The 12,210-nt window shown below is 44.8% G+C and overlaps 1 long non-coding RNA gene across 1 annotated transcript; it reads right to left on the bottom strand.

Annotated features, from left to right (window-relative positions):
- Positions 1-1,792: 1,792 nt before the first annotated feature.
- On the bottom strand, positions 1,793-10,226 carry LOC128773638 (uncharacterized). Its single transcript, XR_008417982.1, has 3 exons — positions 9,993-10,226; positions 6,108-6,225; positions 1,793-2,214 (listed from the first exon to the last, which is right to left on the bottom strand). It is a non-coding gene; the product is annotated as an uncharacterized LOC128773638 (long non-coding RNA).
- Positions 10,227-12,210: the final 1,984 nt, after the last annotated feature.

The following is a 12,210-nucleotide window of genomic DNA, read 5'->3' as shown; positions in this document are numbered from 1 at the left end:
CTCTACCCTTGTCCTTCAGATCCTGGAGAAAATGGTCTTTCTAGATAAGTAACGATTTTGATAATGGCCATGGTGCTCATTCCTCATCTGGTTCATGGGCTCAGATGCCCTGGGAAGGGACAACCTGTACAGTTGTGAGGCCCAAAGGTCTTTAGTCATCTTTGTCAAGGCTGAGAAGACCTTTCATCCAGACGGAAGCCTATTATCTAGGGCCATCAGAGGCCGAGATTGAGTGCTGAGTTCAGACCATTTCGGGTCTAATCGAAGGAACAATTGGCTCCTGCTGCTTCCCTAATCTCAATGAGATTAATTGAATCTGTGGCACATGGCCAGCTGGTCAATGGTCACAGTGCCAAGTTCTTAGATAGGAAGAGCAAACTCAGGGCCACTGAAGTTGTGAGCCACCCATTGGGACATGTGTGCTGGCACAGGACTCCTGACCACAAGCCGATCACCATCCCAGCCTGGAGGAATGGCCGTCCGTGGGAGGCTGGTGGGACTGGCCTCCCCAAGATATTTACATCCCCCATCAGCCCACCGTCCTGCTCTCTCATTCCCAGTCTCAGTATCCCACTACTACATCATGACGCATTATATAACATGGCAGAATAAGGTTGTCGACTGTTCTGTCTGAGATTGTGCCTTCTTTGTCTTTTTGTTTTGTTTTGTTTTTGTTATTTATGATATGGCATGATTACACTAAATTAAGTGTCATGCAGAAAAGAGTATATATGGTATGATTGCACTTACACAAAATTCTAGAAAATTCAAACTAACCCAGTGACAGAAAGCAGATCAGTGGTTGCTTAGGAATGGGGGCATGTGGGTGACAGGGAGTGAGAGGGAGGAATTATAATGGGGCACAAGGAAACTCTAGACTGTGATGAATATTTCATTATGTTGATTGTAGTAATGGTTCTAGGGATTCATACATATGTCAGACTTCTCAAATTCTATATTTTATTTTATTTTATTTTATTTTTAATGCTTATTTATTTGTGTTGAGAGAAAGAAAGGAAGAGAGAGGAAGGCAGAGAGAGATGGTGAGAGAGAATTCCAAGCAGGCTCCGTGCTGACAGCACAGAAACTGACACCAACGTCCATCTCACAAACCATGAGATCAGACCTGAGCCGAAATCAAGAGTCAGACACTTAACTGACTGAGCCACCCCAGTGCCCCTCAAATTTCTCATTGGAAATATGTGTAGTTTATTATATGTCGACTAGACCTCAATAAAGCTGTTAAAAAATTAATCTCCTAGTATAAAATAGTTCAACAAGGTGGCCAGATTTCTGTTAACAAAAAAAGAAAGAAAGAAAGAAAGAAAGAAAGAAGAAAAGAAAAGAAAAGAAAAGAAAAGAAAAGAAAAGAAAAGAAAAGAAAAAAAGGCACCTTCCTATACCAGGACTAATCAGTTCGAAAATATAATAGCATCTACAATATCAGCACAAATCACAAAACATCTAGGCACTGACTTTTTAAAACATGTGACACCTCCGTGGGGAAAATTTTAAACTCCATGAAAGAATCCAAGAGGATATGCACTTGATGGGATGACTCAATATTATGGATGACAAGTGTCTGTAGATTGACGTAGACACAGACATAAGTATGGAAAGTACTTGATTTATCAGAAATGCCCAGAGCTCCAAGTAAGAGAAAGTACAGCACCATCTGAGCACAGTGGGGGTTTTATTAGCAAGGAAGATGTCAGGAAACAATCAAAAGGGTCTGCTGCATCACTAAGCATGGTGCAGGGAAAAGTTTCTGACCGGGAGTCAAGAGCCTAGGGTTCGAATACCAGCCCCCACACAAGAGCACTGGAACTTTGGGTCAATATCTTAACGTTTTTGGCCTCTTACCATCATTTATAAAAGCAAAGTCTACACCATTTGATCTCTATAGTATATGTAGTTCCACATTTTACTGCTGAACTAACAGGCTTTGGGAAGGTTAAGTGAGTTGATTCCTCCTCAGCCCTCCTGTTCCTACACCTTCAACTCATGCATAGCCACCCAGGGAGTAAGGAGGTACCTCCAGTCCTCTGGATCCTCAGCCCTTGTCCTTTATGAAGATATCCACATGATTGATCTCCATCAATCCTCTCAGCAAAGCCAAGGGACAGCCAGCACTGACATCTGGGAGGATCAAAGTTCTGCAGACGTCCCACGGATAATGGCCCCAACTTGTTAATATCTTGGATGAGCAAGGTCCTGGCTTGAGGTAAATGCTCAATAAATATTTGTTGAATGAGTGAGTAATTAAATTGCTTCTTATTCTACAAATGGGAAAACTGTGGTCAGGGAAGCTGATGTACCCCCAGGGTGGTGGGGCCAGGAATCCACGATACCTGGCCACAAATCCTACAATCTTTTCAGTAGATGGGAATGCCTATTTCTCATGTCCATTGAAGATTGGGAGCAGAGGTAGGAGTCAGAAGAAGGGACCCTCCTCACGGGCCACTGAAGATGATTTGGCAGCAATAAACTGTAAAGGCTGCAGTCTGAGTCTGTGAATGAATGGTTCAAGGTACAATTTGGGGCTGTCCTGTTACGCTCACTTGAGGGCCAGAGTGGTGTCCTTAGGCCAGCGTGCCATGATCTCCGGTGGAGATTTGAACAGAGAGGATGGTAGTTAACTTGCAGGGCCAGTGGGGGAGATTCCAGGATGCTCAGGGAGGCCTCCAGCAATGCATTCAACCTCATCAGCAGAGCCTTCCCTGGCAGCATTAAGGGCCATGCTTTACTAATGAAATACAGACTTTTCCTTGTTTTTTTTCTTTTCTTTTCTTTTCTTTTCTTTTTAAATTTTATTTTATTTTATTTTCTTCTTTTCTTTTCTTTTTAAATTTTATTTTATTTTATTTTAGACAGAGAGAGCAAGCAGGGGAGGGACAGAGAGAGAGAGAGAGTTTCCCAAGAAAGCTCTGCACTGTCAGCACGAGGCCTGATGCAAGGCTCAAACTCACGAACTATGAGACCGTGACCTGAGCCGAAGTCAGACACTTAACCGACAGAGCCACTCAGGTGCCCCTCTTTTCTCAAGCTTCATTCTGTGATGATGTGACTCCCATCACTTGGTCCTGATCATCACCCTCACCCCTGAGGGTGAGAGAAAGAAATGGCTTACACTAGAAACAGGACAGGGCAATGTCCGCCACTCGGGTGTGGAAGCAGAAGGCAAGGTCAAAACCACTTGCTGCCTTAGAGGCTCGGTGCTGGGAGTGGGCAGGGGCCTGGCACTCAGCACAGTTCTGAGAGCGCCAGCCAGGTGGGCTTCAGTGGCTGGCAAGCAATTGTGACTGGGACAGACTGGACCCCAAGAGCCAGGGAGTCTGCTCTTTCCCGGACAGCTCCTGCCTGGGCTCAGCCTGGGCCTGAGGTGAACTAATAGGAAAGGCCAGAGGCACTGCTCGTTCGTTCATTCATTCATTCATTCATTCATTCATTCATTCAATAAATGGTTATTTAACACCTGCAATGTGCCAGGCACTGATGTCTCTGATTTTCTGGTCTAGTAGCCAGACTCGCTGGTAATGCACTAGAAGAGAAATTCCCCAACTCCGAGTATATATACTTCGTTAAAATACAAAGTTGCTTTGCATTTAGAATGAAAATGTGAAGAGGAGATACCTCTGGCACGGAGGAGACAGTTCTGACATTGCTCCCAGAAGGGCTGCCTTCTCTGCTGTTTCCTAGCTGTGCAGCCTCAGACAAGATGCTTTCCGTCTCTGGATCTCCGTTTTCTCTGGGTGAAATAGGAGTTGTAGCGTGCATCATGCCTGCCCGATGGGGCATTGGGAATGCATAAGTCCTGCTGAGCTGTGCTGTGCAGATTATGGTTCAGCAATTTATTCTAACCTTTGGCGATTTGGATTCTCTTTGAATCAGTCTCCCCAACTAGAGTGAAAAATATCAACCCAACCCAGGGTCAAGAGTTTGTCCACTTGGGAATCAAGCAAATGGTTGGAGACACCTGACTGGTCCCACTCAGGCCCACGCATCTTTGGTTTTTATTATTATTATTATTATTATTATTATTATTTTATTTTTTAGAGAGAGAAAGGGAGAAAGCGTGCACAAGTGGGGGAGAGGGGCAGCGAGAGAGAACCTTAAGCAGGCTCCACGCTCAGTGCGGAACCTGATGCAGGGTTCAGTCTCACGACCCTGGGATCATGACCTGAGCTGAAACCAAGAGTTGGACACTCACCCGACTAAGCCGTGCAGGCTCTCCTGGCCCACACACTTTTGTAATAAACTTTGAATCCCACTTAACTCAGTTAATCCTGCCCTTTCTCGAGACACCAGAGTCTCCTTGGGAAACTTTGCCCTGACCTTGGAAACAACTTCTTTCAAGGCTATTTTCAGCAAAGACAGCAAAGAAAGCTGACAGACTCCAGGGGCCTAAGTTACAAGGGGGGTAGTTTAGTCAAATAATATTTAGTTGAAATTTAACCATATTGTCAAAAGCTTTGGTCAAAGCAGGGACTTGGGCCAGAGATGGACATGTGATTACAAGTGTCCCTACCCCTGACACACATACCTTCAGCAGATGGGGCAATCCCTCCTCTCAGTGGACCATGTGCATGTCATGAGCTCTGCCCACATCATGGAATCCTGTACTTCTCCATGTTACTTTCCAAGAGCAGGGGGCTCTAGTGTTTCTATGAAATGTTTATAAGGATGTTGCTTAAACAGACCCAAGGCCCTTTCTCATAGATCTCTAATTACATCTTCACTCCGTGCAAGGCGTTTGTTTCCCTGGGTAACGGAAGATCTGCCAGGAGGCAAAAGCCAGAAGACTTGTCACTTGTAGGCCAAGTTTGTGACATTTGTTTTATTCTTATCCGTTCACTCGGCTATTCCACAGACACGCCAGGCATGTCCGGAGTGCCTTCTACTCTAAGGGATTTTGCTAAGCTCTAAAGATACACATAACAACACAGTCCCTGCCCTCAAGAAAGTTACAAGTAATAAACAAAACAGAAATAGAAAATGGGGTTACAAACCCTAACTCTCCAACTGTACCATTTTACTCCTGAGTTAATATTATGATGATCATTCCCTAACAGTTGAAATCCTCCCAGTCATAGACTGATAAACTGAAAGTAAGCAGTAGAAATTTTTTTGTGTATGTTTTTTGAGAACTTTACTTCTTTTTTTTAAAGTTTATTTATTTATTTTGAGAGACAGAGAGAGAGAGATGCAGAAAGAGAGAGAGAGACAGAGAGAGAGAGACAGAGAGAGAGAATCCCAAGCAGGCTCTGTGATGACAGCACAGAACCCGATTTAGGGCTCGAACTCATGAACATTGAGATCATGACCTGAGCCAAAATCAAGTCGGACACTTAACTGACTAAGTCACCCCGTCACCCCAGGAACTTTGCTTCTTAATCAAATTTCCACAAAGTTTACAATGTAATAGTTCGATAGAAGCTTGAGGTACAAGGGGAGAGATGACAATTCAGGGGTCCCCAAGATTTTCCGTTTAGCCTCAGACCAAATGGAGCTTTGGGTATCCCCGTGCTTGTCGACAGTGCTGCAGAATAGCTCAGGGTTACACTTTGAAACCTACCACCCTTTGAGACCTTGGCAGTCTCAAAAATCCTGCAGAGCATTTGGTGAGGTACCAAAGTCGCACATGTGAGGCAGTCGCACACGTTTGGAGAACGTTTGTGGGAAACATCCTGATGAAGGATTTAGCATGGTTCCTCCTAAGTGGGCTCACTCCCAGGTCCAGTATCAACAAAGGGAGGATCAGGATGGTTTTGACATTAATAGATCCTTCTGTCCTGATTTCCATTCAAGGTTCCTATGAAGTTGGTGAGTGTAGTTAGATCCCTGTGAATCAGGATGCACCGAGAAATATGACAGAATCTGACTTCTCACCTTGCATTGGAATCAATGGTCTGGGCAGTGTAGCCCGAGTCCGTGGGTTTGAATCCTGGCTCCTTCCTCTGCTTCTCATCTGCGTGGAGCTTAAACTTCCTAACTTCTCTGTGCCTCATCTCTAAAGTGGGTTTTAATGTGTTGTGAAATACGATAATTCATATAAATGTGCCTGGTACCAGTGAGTGTCAGGAAGCATTAGCTGTAACAGCAACGACGTGCCAGAGGGCCATGAAGCGGTGCCATTGTGAGTCCGGGTGAGACCTCCCACTGAGGTCTAGAGCTGGAAGTGACTGGCTTTTCCCACAGCTACAGGAGGAGCCAGGACCCATCCTTCTGTAGTGGAGAGAGACACTGCCTGAGTATTTCTCACGTGGCAATGATGGCCCCATTGTCAGAAATCTAATCATACAAGCAATCCACTGTGAAAAAATCAAATGAACACAGGTAAAAAGTACCTTTCTGCTACTCCTTCCCTTCCCGCTGCTCTCTTCTCAGGTAACCACTGTGAACCGTGGGGTGTGCCCTTCCAGACTTTCTCTGCATGTGTGTGGGTGTATGTGCATACATAATCATGGCTATTGGGCTTTTAAAATTCAAATGAAATCGTTCTATATTTTTCTGTAACCACTTTTTATTACCTTAACAGTCCATCTCTGGAAATATTCCCAAGTCACTCATGCTTGTCAATGGCTATACAGTAATTCAAGTCACAGATGGACCATAATCAATGTAGGCAATCCTGTACGGGCAGATATTCTGATAATCCCTCTCAAGACACCCCCTTTTTCTGGGTACTACAAAGAAAGTACCAATATGGAGGCTATTCCTTCATGAACCCTCCTTCACACAACTTCCAGACTAAGGATATTCGAGACCACAGACCCTTGAAATGAGAAGGTGCTACACTTTAAATTTGGTATTTAGGGATGTCTGGGTGGCTCAGTTGATTAAACGACCAACTCTTGATCTCAGCTCAGATCTTGATCTCAGGGTATGAGTTTAAGTCCCGCATTGGGCACCACACTGGGTGCAAAGCCTATAAACAAACAAACAAATAAATAAATAAATAAATAAATAAATAAATAAATAAATAGTTTAGTGTTTACTGAGCTGTACTATGTATATGGGAATCCCATCAGGTAAGAGGTTGAGTGACAAGGCAGCCTGAATGAATTCCTCTAAACGATGTTCACCAAGCTTTGGCTGTTTCTGTTGAGCTGTCGATGTGGATGCTGGATTTTGCCCTCAGGATTTTAAGGGACCATGGACATATGACAGTGCACAAACAATCTACTAGGAACAGAAGAGGGGTGGAGAGGAGAGGAGATTGTACAGCATGAACATACACAAATAACATCATTACATCATTACAGCCACCTTGTTCCTCGGGCATACATTGATCCTTCTTTGTGCCAGGGACAATGAAAGTCCAGTCAGGGAGACAAGGGTGAATGACTGCGCCCTGCTACCTAGCACCTTACCATCCAGAGGGAAAGGAAGACATAAAGCTAGGTGAGATTAGAAGATAGAGTGGTACAAACAGTGAGAGAGGCATAGAAAGTCAGGAGAGTTCAGAGTGAGGAGGACATACTTCCAGCTGGGAGAAGGAGGAGAGGGAAGAGGTGAGGATGATCTCCCGCTATTACCCACTGGATGGCACTGACACCCCCATGGTCACCGGGGCTGGAGCTTCCGGGAGCGTCTATAGCCCCTCCCCCATCCATGCACCTACAGTAGACTCCCGAACACTGTAGTGTTACATTTAATTACACAATAGCGTTCCAAGTCCCACCCACCCACCTCCTCCAGAGATCAGGTCCCCCTCTTCTCTTGCCAGAATTTTTGTAGAAGTTTCCGAACTGATTTCTCCACCTCCAGATGTCTCCCCATCAAGCCAGTCTTTCCTGCTGCCTCCACAGAGTAATCTTCTAAAACCACAATCACACCTCTCCTCTGCTTAAAACTTTTGTTGGCTGTCCATCACCTAGCATAGCAGTATCCAAAATGCTGTCACTAGCACATCAGCTTCACTATCTCTTTTTGTCATATCTTTAGGTACCTTTGTGCCAGTTTTTTGACCATGTCTCTCAGTCCCTTACCCTCACTCACCACTATGCTCTGTATTTTAGGGACTTGGAGTCTACAAACTACATTTTCTGAACTCCTTTGCCAGCTGCCTCCCGTTAGGATCTCAGGCATGGTGATCACCCAATCAGAAGGAAAGTGGAAATCAGAAGGAGGAGGCAATCTTGCTTAGCAGCAGTTGCTGGACATTCTAGTGGTTGCTGGTTGGTAGCAGGAATGCAGGGGCTCTAGATTCCAGCAGCCTGGCTGGGGGTGGCCCCCTGTCAGTCACTCATGCCTGAGCCAAGGTGGCAGCCGTTTACCGAATCCAGCACTGAAGGCACCAGCAACCTCCAACACTGTAGAAGCAAGTGTAGGCCTCTGGAGCCCAGCCCAGGGGCATAAATATCCTTGAACCTCCTTTCTTCAGTTGTTCCAGCTCTTCTAAAACCTTGGTGACTAATCCCCTGTATTAAATTTCCTCATTTGAAATGCCTAGGGCACTTTCTGTTTTCTGTACTATTAGTGATGTACTATTCTTCTCTAAGTCGCTCCTTAAAAAACAACTTTCCCTTGTCCTAAGCAATAACATCTATGAGGTCATAAGTTGGTGTATATTTTCCAAATCTATATTAGACTCCACGCATAACTATTAATATTAATATATCAACATAAAAATGTTCATCCATGTACCATCTAAAAATCATCTCCTGTGCTGATACATACTCCATTCTCGGTATATACAGACTCTCGTCTGGGGATCCAATCCAATCTCTCCCTCACTGTCTGGCTGTGGCCTCCCTTTCTGGCCTCCATCCCCAGTACGCCTACAGAGACTCTTCCCTTTTCCTCTCTACTCTTTTTCCCTGAACCTCCCGCTTTGTTCAACAGCAGCCTATTTTTCCATGTCTTTGCATGCTTTGTTCTCTATTCGTGAAAGTATTTTGACTCCTTCCCTGACCAGAATATTCCTTCATTTATTAATTCAATCATTCCCTACATTTTGAAGTTTTTTTTTAAGTTTATTTTATTTATTTTGAGAGAGAGAAAGCAGGGGAGGGACAGACAGAGAGGGAGAGAGAGAATCCCAAGAAGTCTCCATGCTGTCAGCATGGAGTCCGACATGGGGCCCAAACCCAGAAACTGTGAGATCATGACCTGAGCCAAAACCAGGAGTTGGATGCTTAACCGACTGAGCCACCCAGACACCCCTATTTTGAAATTTTATTCAAACTTCATCCTAGTCAAAAGGCAGCTTAAATTCTCATTGTGCTCCCTACTACACAGTGAGTTCCTTTGTGGATTCAAAACGTAGCTCTCCCCTCAACAATTTCACATAGTAGGTCAGTGTATGCTTGCTGAGTGAATACTTGACAAGTAGGTGAATCATTGGATGCCTGTGGCTTTGTTGGGATTGAAGCTGGGGAAAGGCTTCCCAGGAAACCCTGGAGGAGGGACCAAAATGATGTGCATGATCACCATAGAGCACAGGGTGTGCTTACAGAGTGACCCATATGGGATATTCCAGTAAAACCAATATAGGAAGAACTTTAGATCATACCATTAAAGAATTAGAATTTAGTGAAATATGCTTTGCACTGTACCTCTCCTGAACACAAGGGCCCAGCAGCTACCTCTGGATCTTTCATTTCTTTGAGTTTTGTCTTCATACACATGGACCGTCAGGTTACTTGATCTAGACTAATAGGACACTTCTGAGCCAACAGTAAGTCAACCATGAATGACTCAAGAGGTCAATGGCATCTGGACTATTGTCCTACCAACATTTTCTAGACACACACTCTACGGAAAGTGCAAGCTAAGCTCTGGTGTAGAAGAATTTTCAGGAAAGTAAGCAAGGTATACCTTTAAAAATTATAATATGGAAATAATAAAGGTAAAAAATATAAGCTTTGGGGTCCAACAGACTGGGTTCATGTTCCTTTTTACCAACTTCTTATTTGGTACCTGGAAGCAGTTACTAACCTCTTTGTACTTTAGCTTTCTCATCTGAAAAATGGGAATATAACACTTACCTTATAGTATTGTTCTGAGAATTTGATGAGATGGCACAGAAAGACTATCTACTTAGTGTTCAGTTAATAGAAGCTGCTATTTTATCACTATGAATACAATAGAATTAAGGGAACATATTAAAAATTGCCATTGGGTACTTTGGTCTAGGGGAGTAGAGAAAGCAGAGACCTCAGGAGGGCTGTATGGTGAGGGAACGTGGAGCTGAACCTTGAGAGATGTCAGTGGAGTGGCCGTCCCAGATCTGAAGGGCTGGTGACTCATGGCTCTAAAGCAGAGACAAGGCAGAGTTGCAGGGCAGAGGTGACAGGCTGGCGAGATTTCTCTTTGAAGTGTCAGGCTGACTTTGAGGCCAACTGGACTAGCTTTCAACCCTCAGAGAGCAAGGGACACAAGGACACAGGGACATAGGACAAGCAAACACTATTAGCTTCACAGCCAAAATAGGAGCCTAATAAACAAGACTTACAGATAAGTTTTGAGTTGTCTCTTGATTACATCAGCTCACAAATCATCCCCATTGCCTGCCACAGAATCCACAGGATTTTCCACTCCACTGTGTCACAGTGAAGGAGAACTCTCGGGGCGGGGGTGGAGGGGTGGCTTAAATAAATCACAGGAAGGTTTCCCTTTCTACAACAAGGATAGTCCTAAAAGTTATAAAGGGAAAGTTTGTTAAGTGGACTTTTCAGTGCAGTCTGTGTAGTGTGATTCTTTTCACAGTGCAAACCACCACACACAAAGTTTGTTTATCATATTTGCACTTTTGGGCCCCATTGGGTTCTTCAAGCAGGCAGACGTCTAAAAATGCCAAGGATATTGGATGGTTTTAAGGCAGATTCCATTCTAAATACAGGACAGTCATTTACAGAGGGTTCTTTAAGGAAATGCAATGCTCGAGATAGAATAAGCATATGAAAAGCAAAGCTTAAGGAATGTCTTTTAGGGCCAACTCAGCTAGTGGGTTAAGGGCTAAGCACCTGACTCTTGATTTTGGTTAAGGTCTCTGTGCTGCCAGCATTGGAGCCTCCTCAGGATTCTCTCTCCCTCTCTCTGCCTCTTCCTTGTTCGCTCTGTCTCTAAAAGTAAATAAATAAATAAAAATAATGTCTTTCAAAAATTTTTTGTTGAAAAATGTGCATCCCGAAATCCCACCAAAAGGATTTAAGAGAACACATAATAAAATCACAAGTCTTGGGGCGCCTGGGTGGCTCAGTCGGCTAAGCGTCTGACTTCAGCTCAGGTCACGATCTCGCGGTCCGTGAGTTCGAGCCCCACGTCGGGCTCTGTGCTGACAGCTCGGAGCCTGGAGCCTGCTTCGGATTCTGTGTCTCCCTCTCTCTCTGACCCTCCCCCGTTCATGCTCTGTCTCTCTCTGTCTCAAAAATAAACGTTAAAAAAAAAATTAAAAAAAAAAAATCACAAGTCTTCCAGGTCCCATGACGTGGCCAACTGAGCTGATGTAAGCTCTTCCCTCAGCATGGCAAAAATATGCAGGCTGAACCCTAACAGTCTTTCGGATATACAGCTGAGGTCACAAGAAGAAAAGAAAGAAAAATCCCCAAGTTCCACAAGCACAGAGGAAACTGAAAGAACAGTAAGCAGTTTGATGAGGCTGGGGTGCCTGCAGGGGAGGGGTGGCCAGACCTGGAAATAAGTCCCGTTGGCCAAGAATGTGGGTTTCCATGCCCTCAGGAGCAGGAGATGGGGCCTCGGGCTTGTAAAATACACAAAGTGGGAGAGATGACGGCAGGGTTGGAAGGCACTACCCACCAGCCCAGAGAGATGTGAAGGAGCTTGTCCCCAAGCCAAGAGGTACACATAAAAATTGGTCCTGGGCTGGAGATACCTCTGAGACACCTGGAAAAGCCAATGCAAAGTGCTCTGGCCCCCTCTGATAGGAGCTTCACGGTCCTGAAGGACTTGACAGTTTACACAGTGCTCTCACAAGGCAGAGAATGCCGTGACCATTTCACAGAAAAGGAAGTAGAGGCTCCATAAGGCTGAGTGATTTGTCCAGGATCACACATCAGGGAGAGAAATCTGGGCCCAAACCCAAGTCCTTCACCTCCTCAGACATGCCTCTTGCAGAAGTATGAGCAGCTCAGGGCACCTCCTGGAACACCCTGGAATGGGCACGCTGGCACTGCGGACACCCTGGGATCAGATACAACTGTAGAGGTACCTGGCTTAAAATGAATGCCAGTCATATTCTGACCA

Source organism: Panthera pardus, unplaced genomic scaffold, assembly GCF_024362965.1.
Source record: "Panthera pardus isolate Hobbes unplaced genomic scaffold, ASM2436296v1 HiC_scaffold_26, whole genome shotgun sequence".
In the NCBI taxonomy this organism is placed as follows: domain Eukaryota; kingdom Metazoa; phylum Chordata; class Mammalia; order Carnivora; family Felidae; genus Panthera; species Panthera pardus.
This window is presented reverse-complemented; position numbering and strand designations above follow the sequence as displayed.